Source organism: Pleurodeles waltl, chromosome 3_1, assembly GCF_031143425.1.
Source record: "Pleurodeles waltl isolate 20211129_DDA chromosome 3_1, aPleWal1.hap1.20221129, whole genome shotgun sequence".
Taxonomy (NCBI): domain Eukaryota; kingdom Metazoa; phylum Chordata; class Amphibia; order Caudata; family Salamandridae; genus Pleurodeles; species Pleurodeles waltl.
The window spans coordinates 240027351-240043171 of NC_090440.1; positions in this window are offsets into that span (position 1 = coordinate 240027351).

The following is a 15821-nucleotide window of genomic DNA, read 5'->3' on the forward strand; positions in this document are numbered from 1 at the left end:
CGTCAAAATACAAATATGGAGTTAGGTTAGCGTCGTTTTAGCGCCAAAATAAATGGCGCTAACCTTCCATAGATATGAGCCCCTTTCTTTGATGTACCCTGCAGAGTACTTTCACTCCGGTGCACACTGATTGGTAGGTGGGTTGGAAATACATTCCCTCAAGCTTCTGTGCATGTCAACTTGACCCTTCTGCATCCGTGCCCCAACGCACGAAATGTGGATAAAACTATTGGTTTTAGGAAATAACGGATCCTTTCTTGTGAGACCCCATCCTCTCAAGAAAGTGTACATTCCACAAAATTTGGATTCTGTGCAGAAAAGGGCCAAGTGTGGACTTTACTTTGGCCAGTGACAGATATGTGGCACCCTAGCGCACGCCCATTTTCACAAGTCAATTGCTCCAGCTATGAACTATGATAGTTCATTGCCACTCTTCTTGAGGGATGCTTGTCTTCTTATCTGCCTTTGTCCCCACCTGCTATCCCCCTAGACCAGTGCAGTGGTTTTGCACCTGGAGAGTTTTTATTACCGTGATGTAGAACAGAGATGTCCAACGTGAGTCCAGATGGACAGGATCCATGCCTAATAGTCGAGCTACCTATATAAGATACATTTTCATGCAATTGAGTAAATGTACATAGTTATAGGTAATACATAAAGTCTGGTGCGGATTTGGCTCTCCTGGATCCATTTGGGGCCCCTAATCTAGATTCTACCACCCATTCCTTTTACCCTGAACCAAGACCCTTTGATTGATAATTGTTGAAAAGCTGATTGAAAATTGTATGTTTTTTGAGCAGTTGAAGGTGACACTTTCAATATTCAATCTTTCAAGACAATACTGATTTTGGGGGATGCCATAACCATTACCTTTGCTTTAGGAACCTATTTGCTTTACCTCCTCACTTTAAAATGTATTTGTCTTCCAGGTCATCACCATCTTCAACTCCTGTGCAGCCAGCAAGGAAAGTTCGGAATAGATACAGTTTCTGAAGAGAGCCTCTCCTCTCTGTAAACAGTCCCACTGCAAACCCAGTGAGCAGCTGCTAATAGGAGTTAGGCAATAGGAAAGACACAGAGAAATGGAAAATGGTTGGGAACTGGAGCTCTTATTCTCGGCGGCTCTTCCACTATGGCAGAGGAGCAGCACCCCTTGTGAGTAGCAGCTGCAGAACTTTAACAGTGAAAGGATAATAAACTGTGTTTGTTGTTAAAGGGCCATGGCCAATGGGGATGATGCGCACTGTGCACTCCCCTCAGTGCTCATGTGTGTTTGGCCGGCCATCTCAGGCTGGCCAAACACACATGCGCACTGTGCTGTCTCCAGCCCGGCACTGTGTTGCCGGGCTGGAGAGCGCAGGTACAGACTCCCAGTCTGCCCTGCTCTGATCAGCATCAAGACTGGCCACAGGGCAGGTTGGGGGCCGGTGCCTTCCTGCATTGACCAGATAAGAGGAGCGCCTCAGTGGATCAGGTACGTTTTTTTTTAATTTAAAGTTTTTGTACCCCCCCCTACAGCCCCACGTGTGGCCCCGTTCCTTTAACGCACTGCGAGCCGTGGCTGGCTCTCACTGGTGCCTCTGCACAACAGGAAGTAGAGGCACCTAGATCAGTTTGTGGGTTTGTGAGGCCTGTGATGGTGCGCTATCACTCCCACCCACATTGGGTACTGATGCTGCTGAGCTCAAGAGGAGAAAGTGGTGTACCCCACCAGATACCTCTTGAAATGCTTCACAGACCTGCTTCTCTGTCTCTGGTAATACACAGACTGTTCATGAACACTGTAGTCTGGGAGCAATTTAAATAGGGGATGGATAATATTATACTTTAGATCTTCTCAATTATTTTATCCATTTTGTACTTATTTCTGGATATATATTTCCACACAGATGATTTCACTTCTTGAGATGACATTAGGCTTGATTGCTTGGGATGTCACTTCACATGATATTATCAGGATCAAACACTATTTGATGTCACTCATGCTACGCATCCCTGCAGGTAGGCCAGCAAATAAACTACATGTGAACCAGCCCTGCAGTAAAAAGTTTCCGAAGCAGTTCAGATCAATAGTTGAAACCCACTTGTTCTCTAACTCCATGATTCATTCCTGCTACCCCTATAACTCTCTTATCTTAATGTGTGGTCCCCTTTGCTTTGTCTTTATAGATTGTGTTGTGTATATTATTGCCTTAATATTTCTTATCCTGATGTTGTTTAAGCACACAAATCCATTTTCAAGCAGTCTTTAAATATAGGAGCTTTTTTAAACCTTTTTTCAATTGTATTTTTTCTTGTTACTTTGATTTTGTAGTCTTTGTCATTTTGGGGTGTTCCTGGAGCTTGCGGTCCATTCTGGTTTCCATTGCTGGTCTCTGGTTCAGGTAAGACTATTTTAAACTTGTTTGATAAGGGTTTAGTGGTGGGGGGAGGTGTTTAGCTAGTCTTTGTAATTGGATGTTGTTTTAGTGTATTTTTTTAGTGTAGTATATGTTAGTTTACTGCATTCGGGTAGGCCATATTGTGAAATGCAGTATTTAGTTGTCTTTTATATGTGTGTTCTACTAGTTGAACATTGATTTTTATGCTTTTTATTGTGTTTTGTTTTTTTCTAGGGGGTGTATATACATTTTGGATGGGTTTATATGTTTTTTTCTTTACAAGTTTCAATTATCCTGGAGATTTATTTTCTTATTCTTTGGGTTTTGGGTGTTTTTTTGATTATTGGACTTGTAATAGATGTTTTATTTTTGTATGTCTTTTTTAAATTTATTTTGTTTTCTTTTTTTTAATATTTTTGAGATTGTATTTGTGGATCATCATTCCACTTACCAGGACTTCAGCTATGAAATTCTAAGTGTTATCCTTTTTTATTTATTAATGTTATTTTGTGGGCAATGTTGAATTTTTTAATTTTATTTGTCTTTATTGCCTTAGGTATGATTTTTATGGTGTTAGCATATTGTTATTGGTATTTGTTTAGTTTAAATAATGTTGGTATTTGTGCATTTTATATTTATATATTTTAAATATTTATTACAATAAATAATCATCGGTGTGAATTTTTGTCTTTTGAATTACTTTTATTCAGATTGGTATTTTAAATTTGCTATAATAGTGTGTAGAGATTTATATTATTAACATATAAGGGCTTGTGTTTTAGGCAAGTTACGTGGGGTTGGTATGTATGTAGTGTGTTTTGAAAGTAGAGTTCTTACTATGGAATCTAAATATGATATGCATTTGTTTACTTTATCTGGAGACTTTTGGTTTTATTTGGGTTAGAGGTTGTCCCATTAATAACTCCTGGTGTATTTGCTCTTTTGAAGTATTTCTGGGAATTGGTAGAGTTTAGGGTGGCTTCTTCAAAGTCTTCCTTGGCAGGGATTGGGCCACCCATCTACTGTGTATTTTCCTTTAATTCTTTGAACATGTGCTGTCATAGATATTCCATCATGAAATGTGATACTGTTGTCTGGTTGTTGCAGGCGATCAACCCAATTACACTCAAAATAATCCAAAAAGCTAGTTTGTTTTCATGTTGTTACTAGTAGGGGGATCTGAGTAGTATGTCATAATGGTTAGTGGCATAGTTTACAGGCACATATACTAAAGCTATTAGCTTTTTTCTTCTTGTGCAAATCCTAGATTAGTTGCATGCTCTATTCTCAGGAAATTTGGTGGTGCCTCTATATGCTCTAGTTAAAGTTGCAGAAGCATCAATGAACTGCAGTAGATTATAGTTATGTTTAAAAGTATTGCTTGTTCAAAATCTATGATCATTTTTTGAGGATATAGTTCTTAATTTGTTGTTTTATATGTTTTAACATTTCATTGTAAGTAGCACATTGATTGTCAGATAAAAGTGCATACACTTTTGTACTTTGATATTGACCAGGTATTATGTATATTTGACTGACTAGTGAATGGCACAATTTAAAAGTGCCATCCATCATCCATGTATTACATTGAGTTAAGGAGAGTAAATTGCTATTGGTAGTATAAATGATTTTTTAAATTGTTATTGTGGATGTCATATAATAAACCCTGTCTTTTCTTTGTTCTCGCAATTATTCTTTTCAGGTTTGGTATGCAAGGGAGTTGGCATGATGCTTGTTCAAGAACGTTTGGTAGAAAGTACTGTATTGTTCCTGTTGGCTCTCGTGGGCTCATACTGGCCTCTTTTAGGTCCTGCAGAATATTTCTGACTTCTATTTCAGTACTATTAAGGGGATGGTTACGTTCCCTATCACTTTATAACACTTTCACCAATTTCATTTTTAGTAATAGCACGCCCTAGCATGTATTTAAACGAAATTCAGTGCATTTCCAGTGTGTATCCTTTATAATTTAGCAATAACTTCCCTTTTTGGAATTTGATGTATGTTTAGGTTTCCAAAATTTTATTTGTGGGTTTTAGAGAAAAAAAAGGGCACAGTTAATAAAATAAACTAATAGGTGTTTAATTAATTTTAGCATTTTTACACTGCAAGTTCACATTTTAACTCATGTTTTGAATGTTGTCTTTCATTAGTTTTATTTACTGAAGTTTGCTTTTTAAGTCTGTTTAATGTGGTTTTGGAACAGTTTTCTTTTGTTGCAGTTGGTTAAACAAAAAAGGGATAGGTTGTGCTGATTTATTTTTTTAATGTAAAATTTAGTTGCGGTTTGTTTACTTTAATTTTTTAAAATCTGGTAAAGCATTATTTTTACTGTTTTGATGTAGTTTTGTGCGTTGGCTACTATACTTACTTTTCAGGAAGTCTTTTTTGAATTGTGAATAATGCGTTAAGCATGTCCTATTTTCTATCCGTTCATTTCTTTCATGTAAAGGATGCACCTGTAATTTTAAAAAATAAACATGTTGTATAGTTTTAATTATTTGTTATCTTAAAATGCTTTCAGTTATTTATTCATTTTGTAAGCTTTCATTTGCTGTCAAACTTTGCAATATTTAGTGCTTTTTTCTAGTGTTGCTGTCTTCTTTTGTAGCTTTGGAATCAGACAGTGCTGCTGTAATTTTTTTTCAAGAAGCATCTTGTTCTTCTTGGCCTTTTTATACGGTTTGTTATTTGTAAAAGCATTTATATTTATTAACTGTGTATAAGTTTAATTTGGTTGGTTGTTTGGAGACTAGTTTGAATTTGTCTTTTTGCACCATTTATGACAAACCCCAATTAGTGATTTATTCATTTAATGTATATCAATTTTCTTTTGACTTTCTCATATATATGTACACGTTTAATGTGATATTGTGCGATTTATTTAGAATTACATAAATTTTTTGGTGCTTGATATTTTGGTTTTCATGATATGTTTTCTTAGTTTTAGCGTGTAGGCGATATTTGTTGTTTCTTTATTTTTTGTTTACAATATTGCTGTATTTTAGATATGTTTTCCACAATATTTTTGTAATCGGTATCTCTATGTTTACTGTTTAAGTATAGGGTCACAATATTTATTTTTTAATGTTTTTTGGAGATATTTGTGTATGTTGATATTATTTTTCTCACTATAGTGTCATACAACCATTTCTGCCTTGCAGCAGGTTGGCGCCCAGAACTCCTCTCAAGATATGTACAGCCTATCAATCCCTTCAGTATCTGTCATTCCACAGATGTACCAATTAAACAGGGGACAGCTCTAATAAATTAAAGACATATTTTAGGCAGCACACCTGCCATCCCTGGTGAATTCAAATAACAACCGCTGTGAGACCCCGAGCTAGTCCCAGGCAGAGCTTCTCTTATGGGTGGAAAGTGAATGCCTCTTGTGATCTGGTATGCAGTACAGAAGGCGACCTAACCACACCTCTAATAATGCTCCCGGGTGGTGTTTCCCTTCTACCTGAGGAAAGACACTCCCAGCAAAAGCATCTTCTTACAGTCTGGAGGTAACCTCTGCGCAGGGAGGTTAACTAAACTTATGCGCAATATATTGCAGCCACCAAAGCTGCTACAGTGCATTGCAATAGGATGTGAGACCAGCACGGAGCCACATTTATTAGCTATGGCCTGCTGCTTCTCTCTTCACCTGTGTTGGTGCACAAGCAGGCTGAACACGTTTGCTCCACAGTGTAGAGGTGTGTGTATGATGTCGAACACATATTTTGTACTGGAAGGATAAAATTTTTTATACTTCATACATTGGATGTGTGATGTACAGTGCAACACACATGCAATATATGAAATGGTACGCGCCTCAAGTAGGTGTTATTTTTTATGCAAGGCCCAGTCTAATAATTTTAGTAGCTAAAGCTTTGTACTGAAATCCAAGGGTGGTTGCAATGGAACTGACAAATACCACCCATGGAACAACCCCTCCACCCCTTGATACCAGTTAAAGCAAAGCTGCACAAAGTGTTATTGGCACTAAAAGAGGATACTTTTCCAGTTTTGCACTGGAAACTAAATACCCTATCAATACTTAGAGCTGCTTTACATCATCTTGCATGACTTTGCAGCATGCACAGCCTTAATAAATCTGTCACTCTGATTCAGCAAAGGTCAGAATCACCGATAATGTAGAACACTGTCAGCAGTTACAGGCATTCTCTCCGAATAGGACCCCTCTTAAAAGGGCTGTGCCATCTATTTCCACAACTTTCAAACATCCTTCCTAAAAAAGAATTGTGCTTCAAATTGGTTCTTATTTAGAATATTACGCCCCTTGGGGGGGAGGGGGAGCACAACCTCATTGGTATTATAAATGTGGGGAATGAGCTCCAGAGGTACCCATTTTTTGCCTGAGCAATGGATTTAAAAAGTGCATCCATTGCTATGCATCATGACGTGTTTCCTATTGGTGTCTGTGTGGCGCAATGATACTGTTTTGTGCAAGGCATTGCTCAACATGGTTTAGTGCTGGCATTCATGAAGCATAAATACATTCAGAAAGAATGCATATATATTGATTATCCTCTTCAAACCTACAGCAGTTTACAAGAATACTGTGTTTGCAGATGTACAATTGGGAACATTTATTCACAAGCAGATCAGCAGAGCTGCCTGACTTCTCTCTAGTCCTTGATGCAAGCACATGAGACCCAGTCACTTCTCTCTCCTATCCACAGCTGCCTGTCACCTCTGAGACAAATGAGCTGGGCAAGATGTTGAAGGTCTATGCAGGAAATACAGAGCAGATGTGTTTTTCCTCAGATTCTGTGTTTCAGAACATAGTTAAAACTCCAGTACAAGAGTATTTGTAGAAGATTTTGTGCTATGCAATTAAGGTTGATTTTCGGTTCACATGCTGTTGCACGCAGACTGCCTATAGTGCATGGGCGACAAATGAACAAAACAAAAGCATAATAATATTTTTTTTATGCATGATTAATAAAAACCTTTGCATATACAGTCACAGCATTAATGCCAGTGAAAAACATTTTAAAACAACATTAAAAATCCTCTCCCTACTTGTGAGGATCACTGTCCTCCTGGCCCTGGTGGTGTCCAGATTGGACTATGCCAGTGTCCTTTATTCAAGACTCTCACAATACCCGCAGCAGAAACTGCAAACTCTATAGAATACAGAAGCCCGTTTGGCTCTTCAATTTCATAGGCGAGCTTCGATCTTTTCTCTTTTGAGTAACCTACACTTGCTGCCTGTAAAAAAAAAATGATCCATTTCAATATCTTGACCCTTATGCATAGGGCTTTGTACCAGACTGGATCAGTATATCTGTCGTCCAGGATTCAATTTTACTCCCCCCTTAGAATGCTGTGCTCATCCCTTAGACATTTTACCAATGTTCCAAGGGTAAACCAAGCAAAAACCTCAGGCAGATCCTTCTCCCTCCTAGGCCCGCAAGCTTGGAACAGCATACCTGCTGAGTTACGTCAAATAGACAATCAACGGTCTTTCAGAAAGCAACTTAAAACCTGGCTTTTTACTCTTTAATGCGTCTATCTTTACTCTCTTACTTTCTAATCCAGCGCTGGGACTCTACCAGGTGTAGTTGCGTGCTTTAGAAATCCCGACATTCATTCATATCATTTTTGTGCAGTAAGGTGCAAAGTACGGATACAAAAATGGCTGCAGAGAAAAGATGGTGAGCCCCCTAAGGGGTACAAACCCAGCCCTGCTGTACAATGTCTTACTAGACCGCAGGTTCTACTCTTAAGTGTATTAAGTGCATTAAGATGCGTTGGTTAACACCCTAATAGAAATGAGGAATGAGAACATATGGGGGAGAAGGTGCAAAGGGCAAAATAAAGTGCAACATTGTGACCACAACGTGTCCTCCCACTCCCAGTCATAACGGAGTTTTAGTCCACAAATAAAGCTAAGACACTGGAGAAAAAGTATAAACAGAGGATTTTGCCCTTGTGGACTTTTTGACAGTAGTCTCTTGCAAAAATGTTGATTAGCACCGATTTGTGCAGTGAGGTGAAAAAGTGCTAGTGCGGCAAACGGAAAGAAGCAGAGTGGCCTAAGTGATAAGCCCCACAGGGGATAAATAACTGGCCCTGTTGCACCACGTCTTATTAGGCCGCAAGTTGTTCCCGTAATTGTATTAAGTGGGTTAGACTGGTTTGGTTAAGTCCCTGATCAATTGAAAACTAATGACAAATGAGGGGAAGAGGTGCAAAGGACAGAATAAAGTGCAAGATTGAGACCTCTGGAGGCATGGGCGACAAAAGAACGAAACAACAGCAAAAGCAGCAAAGCAGCTATTAGGACGCCAGTTGCCACTAGCTGTGAAATAGTATCTAGGCCAGGTTTTACAACACTTTCTGTGCTTCTGAGTCCTCAGTATGAGGCCCCTCCACCAACCAATACTGTTATCCGGCGAAATGGCTCTAACACAAGAAACATAGCTCGCGTAATGTGAAAAAGGCTGCTTTAATGAAGTAGGGGTGCTTGACAAACCATAAAACCATGCCTTTGCAAGCACAACACGGGGCACCACAGCTCACACTGTGTGAGGGAGGGGGTCCCCAGACTTCTCCATCCCGAGGAAGGCCCTTTAGTTCCCCCTGCAAGTGCAATGTAAAAGCAAAAAAACACCTCCTAGAAACCCCAACTTTGCTCAGACTGGCCTCTTTCGTCACCCCTACAGTCTATCAGCAGAAGAAGGTGGGAGGGGCTAGGCGGGGCTGGGCTTCTCCGAGGTGGAGAGACTTCTAATTCTACATCAGGACCGGAGGTTCCGATTATGCTTCTCAATTCTTTACTACTCCAAACAGCATCCAATGAAAAAACAATAAACATTAAAGAGGCTTTGAACCCCGCCTCCCATAACCACCAATAGCAGACCAACATAGGCCATCATTACAACTTCGGCGGTCTTTCACAAAGACCGCCGAAGCTGCGGGCCCCAGTATACCGCCAGTGCTGGCGGTATATCTGGCTCCCTATTATGACTTTTCCACTGGGCCAGCGGATGGTAACAGTGTTTCCGTCCGCTGGCCCAGCGGAAAAGTCACATCAACATTACAGCCGGCTCGTAATAGAGCCAGCAGCAATGTTGATGTGCAGCGGGTGCAGTAGCACCCGTCGCAGATTTCGGGCAGTGAAATGTGCTGTGGGGCTGTGCCTGGGGGCACCTGCACTGCCCATGCCAAGTGCTTGGGCAGTGCAGGGGCCCCCAGGGGCACCCCGAGCCCCCCTTACCGCCAGCCTTTCCATGGTGGAAGCCTGGCGGTATGTTGGAGGGGCCGGCAGTATGGCTATGGCTATTGCGCCACAGCCATAATAGCTGGCGGAACACCGCCAGCCTGTTGGCGGTGTTACCGCCAGCTTACCGCCGGCCGCCATGGTCGTAATGAGGCCCATAGTCTATAAACAGGGGAGGCACCAACTGACGTCCTCTTTCTTTGCTGCTCTGCAGTCAGATAAGTGCCTTCCCATTTGTGCCTAATTTGATCATGGTTATTTGAATAGTGATCTTATTGTTGTATTGTTTTTGCGCTTTGCTATTCTAATGGCGCTAGGGTGCGTGTTCCGCCTATAATTCATTTCTGTTACTGCTACCTCGCACGCCTTTTATGCGCGCTTCAATTTTTCTTTGTCGGCGGCTTTCTTTGCTTTTTCCTATATATCTCTGACGCTCCTCGGACGTGCACGGCAGATTCTACTGAGGCGGCCCCTGGGGCTTTATTTACTTCTTTCCTTTCTTCACCGCATCGTGGCGTTACTTTGAATTCTCCGCCTCGCAGCTCTTTCTTTCTTTACGCGTGGGCGCACCAGTAGGCTGGTAGTGACCTGAAGGTCAGGCAGAGCTTGCCTGACTTCCAGGTTGCAACGTTGTTGCTCGCACCAGGAGACGCGCGTCTATAGCCCAATTGGGCTATTCACGCGCGCCTACATCCCATGAGGAAGGGAAGTGACGTATGTCAACTTCCCTCTCTCGTCGGACCATGGACGCCAGCCCCGGGCTGATTCAACAGGGGCAGTGATTTATATGATCTTAATACTGCTGTGCCTCGTTTTTTCTCAACAGCGGCTGCTATTGATTTTCTGTGCAGGCACTCGTCTCCTGGTGCACCACATCTAGCAATTTATTTAATTTATTCATTTTTTTAATTCTTGGATTTTCTGACGCCCCTGACCTGTGCTGGCTGGGGTTGTAACAATTTAAAAACTTGCTTTTTTCAGCAATTGTGAGCACTTCAAACTTGGAACTTTTGACAAGTGGCAATACCATGTATGATGAAGAGTATTATGGTCAGGCCCTGGAGATGTATGGTCCTTATGAAGATGAAGATTACTATTTTGACCCCTGTTTTTAACAGGTTATTGACTCTTCCATACAGAATTCTTTGGATAAAGCAATTTCATAAGCTCTTGTACCCTTATCCTAAAAAAAAATGGTTGATGACCTGGCTGGCCCTTCTCCTTCTCTTCCGTCTGGGGATACTTCATCTCCGTCTGTCCCTTCTACTGAGCAACTGTGGCTCACAAGAGCAAGTTGGCAAATATCCCTTTTCCTTCTACCTCTGAACACACTTATGCTTCTGATCCTTCCACGCCTATTACTTTGCCTACAACTGTCTCTGATTCGGATTCTGTTTCCTCTCAGGATTCCGCTCCACCTAAGAAATGCACAAAGAAGCGTAAACGTTCCTCTTCTTTCCACCCCTCTCCTTTTTCTTTCGAGCCATCTGATATTATTCATCCTAAATCATCAGACTAGGCTCCTGCCCTGCTGTAGCAGATTCCATGCATCTGCATATTCGAAAAGGGTTTGAGTAGGAGGTCAGATCCAGATTGAGATCGGAGTGTCCGCAACCAGATTTACCTCATAAAACTGCACTCACTCCTGAGATTGACAACACAATGGTGACATTCCTTAAAAAATATAACAAGGACCCAAAGAAAAAAATAGACAGGGCCCTCAAGGCTTGTCAAGATAAATTGCTAGATGTGTTCGGTCCCCTCGCAAAAATCATCAAAGTGGCTCTTCAGGCTCAGGAAACCGGGGCACCCATCCATCTGGAGGTGCTTGCTGGGTGGACGCAACGTGCAATATGTTTCCTTGGCAATGCGAATTGCGCATTAGCGTCAGAACGTAGAAAGTCTGTCTTACTGCTTATTCACTCTCAGTTGGCAGATTTGGCTTCGGCTGAAGCAGGCCCTCTAGCCAAGAGACAACTTTTTGGGGACAAGTTTGTGAAAGACATTGCAAAGTTCGTTAACACTTTCACCTCTTTGGATAAATCACAATCTTTCCTTAAAAAAATGTTTAACCCGTTTTTTGGACAGGCTGGTCGATTTCGAGGACGCTCGACCGGCTGGGGCTTTCAATAAGGTTCTGCCAGAGGTACTTATCCAAGGCGCAAGGGTTACATCCAGGACCCTTCCAAAGCAGGTTTCTACCCCTCCAGATATAGAGGAGCACGAAACCGCAACAATCGAGGTATCGTAGTTTGGACTCTTGCTCTGAGCAAGACTGCTGGTTTAAGGATGACAGTACTTTTGTTTGTAGGCGACTACGCCTTTCCTACAACAAGTCGCAACTGTTGTCCCAACCTTACCGGCTCACTAGCAGCACCTCACCAGAAACACAATAGTAAAAGGTGATTTATGGCAGCCGTTACACATGGACGCGAGAATAAGATATCTCAGGGAGTGTTGTGGTTAAATGGAGATTACCCCTTTCTCACAGATATATCATGTCTCATACAAACACAGGAAATGACAAAGATGCAGTAGAGTTTCAATAGTTTTTATTTAACATAACTGCAATTTGCGATAAGTTGCATGGGCTGCAATGATTAGGATTATGAATAATGCAAGAAACAGAATTGTGAAGACAAGAGTCATTATTACGAAGACCCCCACCATCTTACCATACGTATAAAAGACATACGAGATGTAATATACCTAAAGGAGAGCTGGGTTTGTTAAACCTAATCTGCCAATGCCATGTCCATGAGAGGAGCCTGCAACCCTCGTTACCTTGGAATGAGGTCTCTATCTCAGACTCCGCATGGACACGAAGACTGGGTCAGCGTCAAGACGACTGCAGCATCGGTATCAGCGATGGTGGCGATGCCCTCTGGTCGGAATCCCTCTGATTATCTGTCTAAAGTGTGATGTATTTATACAGTTCTACAAGGACCCCTGATGTAGGTGTGTTCCTAAACAATAGATAACAACCATGCTTGGGACGGCAATTAATATAAACAATCCCTCGAAAGTATAGAGAGGGAAAACCCCTAAGTGTGAACACCTACTGTTTGTTTGTCTTTGGTGCTTGAGCTTGACGCCTTGGCGCAGTGACACTGATAATGTTACTCATAACAAGTGGCCTAACTATAAACAAGGCAGCCATTTTAGAAGAAATAAATAATTAAATGGGCTAAGACAGAGCAAGCTAAGTAGGTTAAAAATCACTAGGTGAAGGGGGCACGAGTCTGCATGCCAGAGGCTAAGCTAACTCATCTTTTATCCCATTAAAACAAACTAGGATTCACTACACCCTCCCCATTGCCGTAACAGGTATGATGAAGGTACAGGAACCCAATGCTAAAACTTGCTCTGAACTAAAAGCTAAAAGCAAAAAACAAGCTAAAAAAATCTTTTGAATACGTTAAAACATATTAAAACAAATCTGCTAAAACACATATAGCGATGTTAATGTCAACTACGACAAGCACTGCGTGCAAAAGCAAATGTCAATCTAAATGCATAATTTGGAATCGGGAATGGCAAGACAATTCATCAAATTATTTGCTGTACGCATGATCTTGAAGAATGTCATTGAAGTCACCAACCAAGGACCTAAAAAATGAGTCAACATCATCTGATGTTAAGTCGAGTGCTAGGCCGACAAACGGATCCACAGAGCAGTAGTGAGCCGTATTTCCTGGTGTATCGTAATCCGTTGCAGTGTCCTCATCCATGGTAGATCTCAAAACAGAAGGCTCATAGGTGGCCTCGCGGAGCACCCTCAGTCTCAAGGGGCATGACCGTGTATGAACCCTCATCGGGGACATCAGCAGTTCGTGGTCCACAGGAGATGTCGGTGCAACAGCAAGACAGACCATAGGCAGATGTTCAAAGAGACACCATATGCATTGGAAGACCGGTTGTACGCACCAGAGAAGGGGTCGAAATGACAACGACCAGTCATGCTCCAGTTCCACCAGCAAAGGTGCACCGAAGATCCGAACCATGCGCTCACGGCACAGTGGAGTTGGTGGGAGCGGCTCCATTGCTCTGCGTTGCTGGAAAGAAACAACCACTGCGAATCAGAAGAAATAGCAGTAGTAGTCCGCCAATCAAAGCCAAAATAATCGGAAAGCCACCAAACACACTTGAAAAGAGAGAATGGATGGCTGATGGGATGACTCCGAAGACAGTCTGGAAGATGGACACGAAACCAGACCCGACAGCCTTAAAGAAATGAACAATCTCAGTGGTACTCAAAGCATTAAATATTCTGGATACCAGTTCTCCAAAGTGCTTGGGGAAGTTGGTATTTAGAAGGGATTGTATCTCGGCTGATGATCTCGCAATCTGGAGAGCATACGTCTCCTTTGCAGATGTCAAGACGACCTGTTTTTCAAACAATAGCGCCTTTAGCCTACTCAGCTTGTCATAGTTCACATTAATAGTATCTATGTGGTGCCACATGTCAGATACTTTTATCTCTTGTGTAAGGGGAAACAAAACATGTCCACAACACGTAACGACCTTCGAGACCGAGATTGCGTAGGCAATGCCTGGTCGCATGCAGCAACAACTTTGATCGTTCAGTACCACAGAACTTCCATTGGAAAGTACATGAAATACCGGGTGAATCAAAGGGACGGAAGTACCCTTCAGAAAATAGGCCAAATTTGCGACCCCCGCATTGCAAAGACCGTCAAGAGACACCTGCTTGCATATCATAGAATGACGAACAGCAGTCTCACATTCGCTTTTGCTAAGAAAGACCTCTTTTTCGCCGTTCAGACATCTATAGTCAAAGGGCAACTCCCACTCTTCCTTAATATAGCTATCTCCTAGTTGCTCATATCTTCCCACTGCAAGATGTTTCAGGCAGCTCGAAAAACGAAAGGTCGAAATCAGTAAATTAATGATGCCATGTAAGAGCAAGATAGTTGAAGGACTCTCTGCTACCGTGAAGGGCAACTTATCTAACTTCTCCACTCGAAGCATGGTGAAACTAGCCTCCCTTTTAGCCATTGTCACTTGTTCCTTGGAAAAATTAAAAGCAGTGAAGAATTCATTCCTGTTAATATACCTCCATGGAATGCAGCCGTTTTTCAGTGTCTGTAAAGTCCAACCCAGCTGCATGATGGAACGTAGCTGTGTCTGCCCATGATATAACCGAGACAAGTCTGTCTGAGTGATATCAATAGCAGACAACACTATGAGGGTCATTACAACATTGGCGGTAAAAGACGCTTACCGCCGTGCAGAAGACCGCCAATACACCGCCGCGGCTGTGGAAAACCGCCACAGCTATTATGACCCACATCTTGGAATCCGCCGAAATTCAGACACCCACACAACTCCGCCACACCAAAGGTCAGTGATAAACTGGCGAAAACAAAACCTCCACGTCACGCCAACAGAAACACGCCCATGCTATCACGACCCACGAATCCACGCGGCGGTCTTTCAAACGCGGTATTCCATTGGCGGTACACACCGCCGCGCTCAAAATACACACACATCTCCAAAACACCGCCACCTTGGACAATTCAAAATACACACACCTGATACACATACACACACCACTCCCACACACCCAACACAATATAAAACACACACCCACATCACCCACAAACCCCTATGACCAAAAATTTAGACGAAGGCCAGAGAGAGAGCACAGCATAGACAACCCCACCACACAGGGGCACACAACACCATTACCCACTGAACATCCACGCACTAAACACCACACACCACTACACATCACCACAATCATCACCACATACACCACCCCAACACATCACCTACACCACCCCATGGCACGGCAAAGACACCCCAGGTTCTCTGAGGAGGAGCTCAGGGTCATGGTGGAGGAAATCGTACGGGTAGAGCCACAGCTATTTGGCTCACAGGTGCAGCACACCTCCATAGCTAGGAAGATGGAGCTATGGCGAAGAATAGTCTACAGGGTGAACACAGTGGGACAGCACCCAAGAAATCGGGAGGACATCAGGAAGAGGTGGAACGACCTACGGGGGAAGGTGCGTTCCGTGATATCCAGGCACAACATTGCGGTACAGCGGACTGGCGGCGGACCCCCACCTCCTCCCCCGCAACTAACAACTTGGGAGGAGCAGGTCTTGACCATCATGCATCCTGAGGGCCTCGGAGGAGTCGGTGGAGGAATGGACACTGGTAAGTCAAATCTTAAC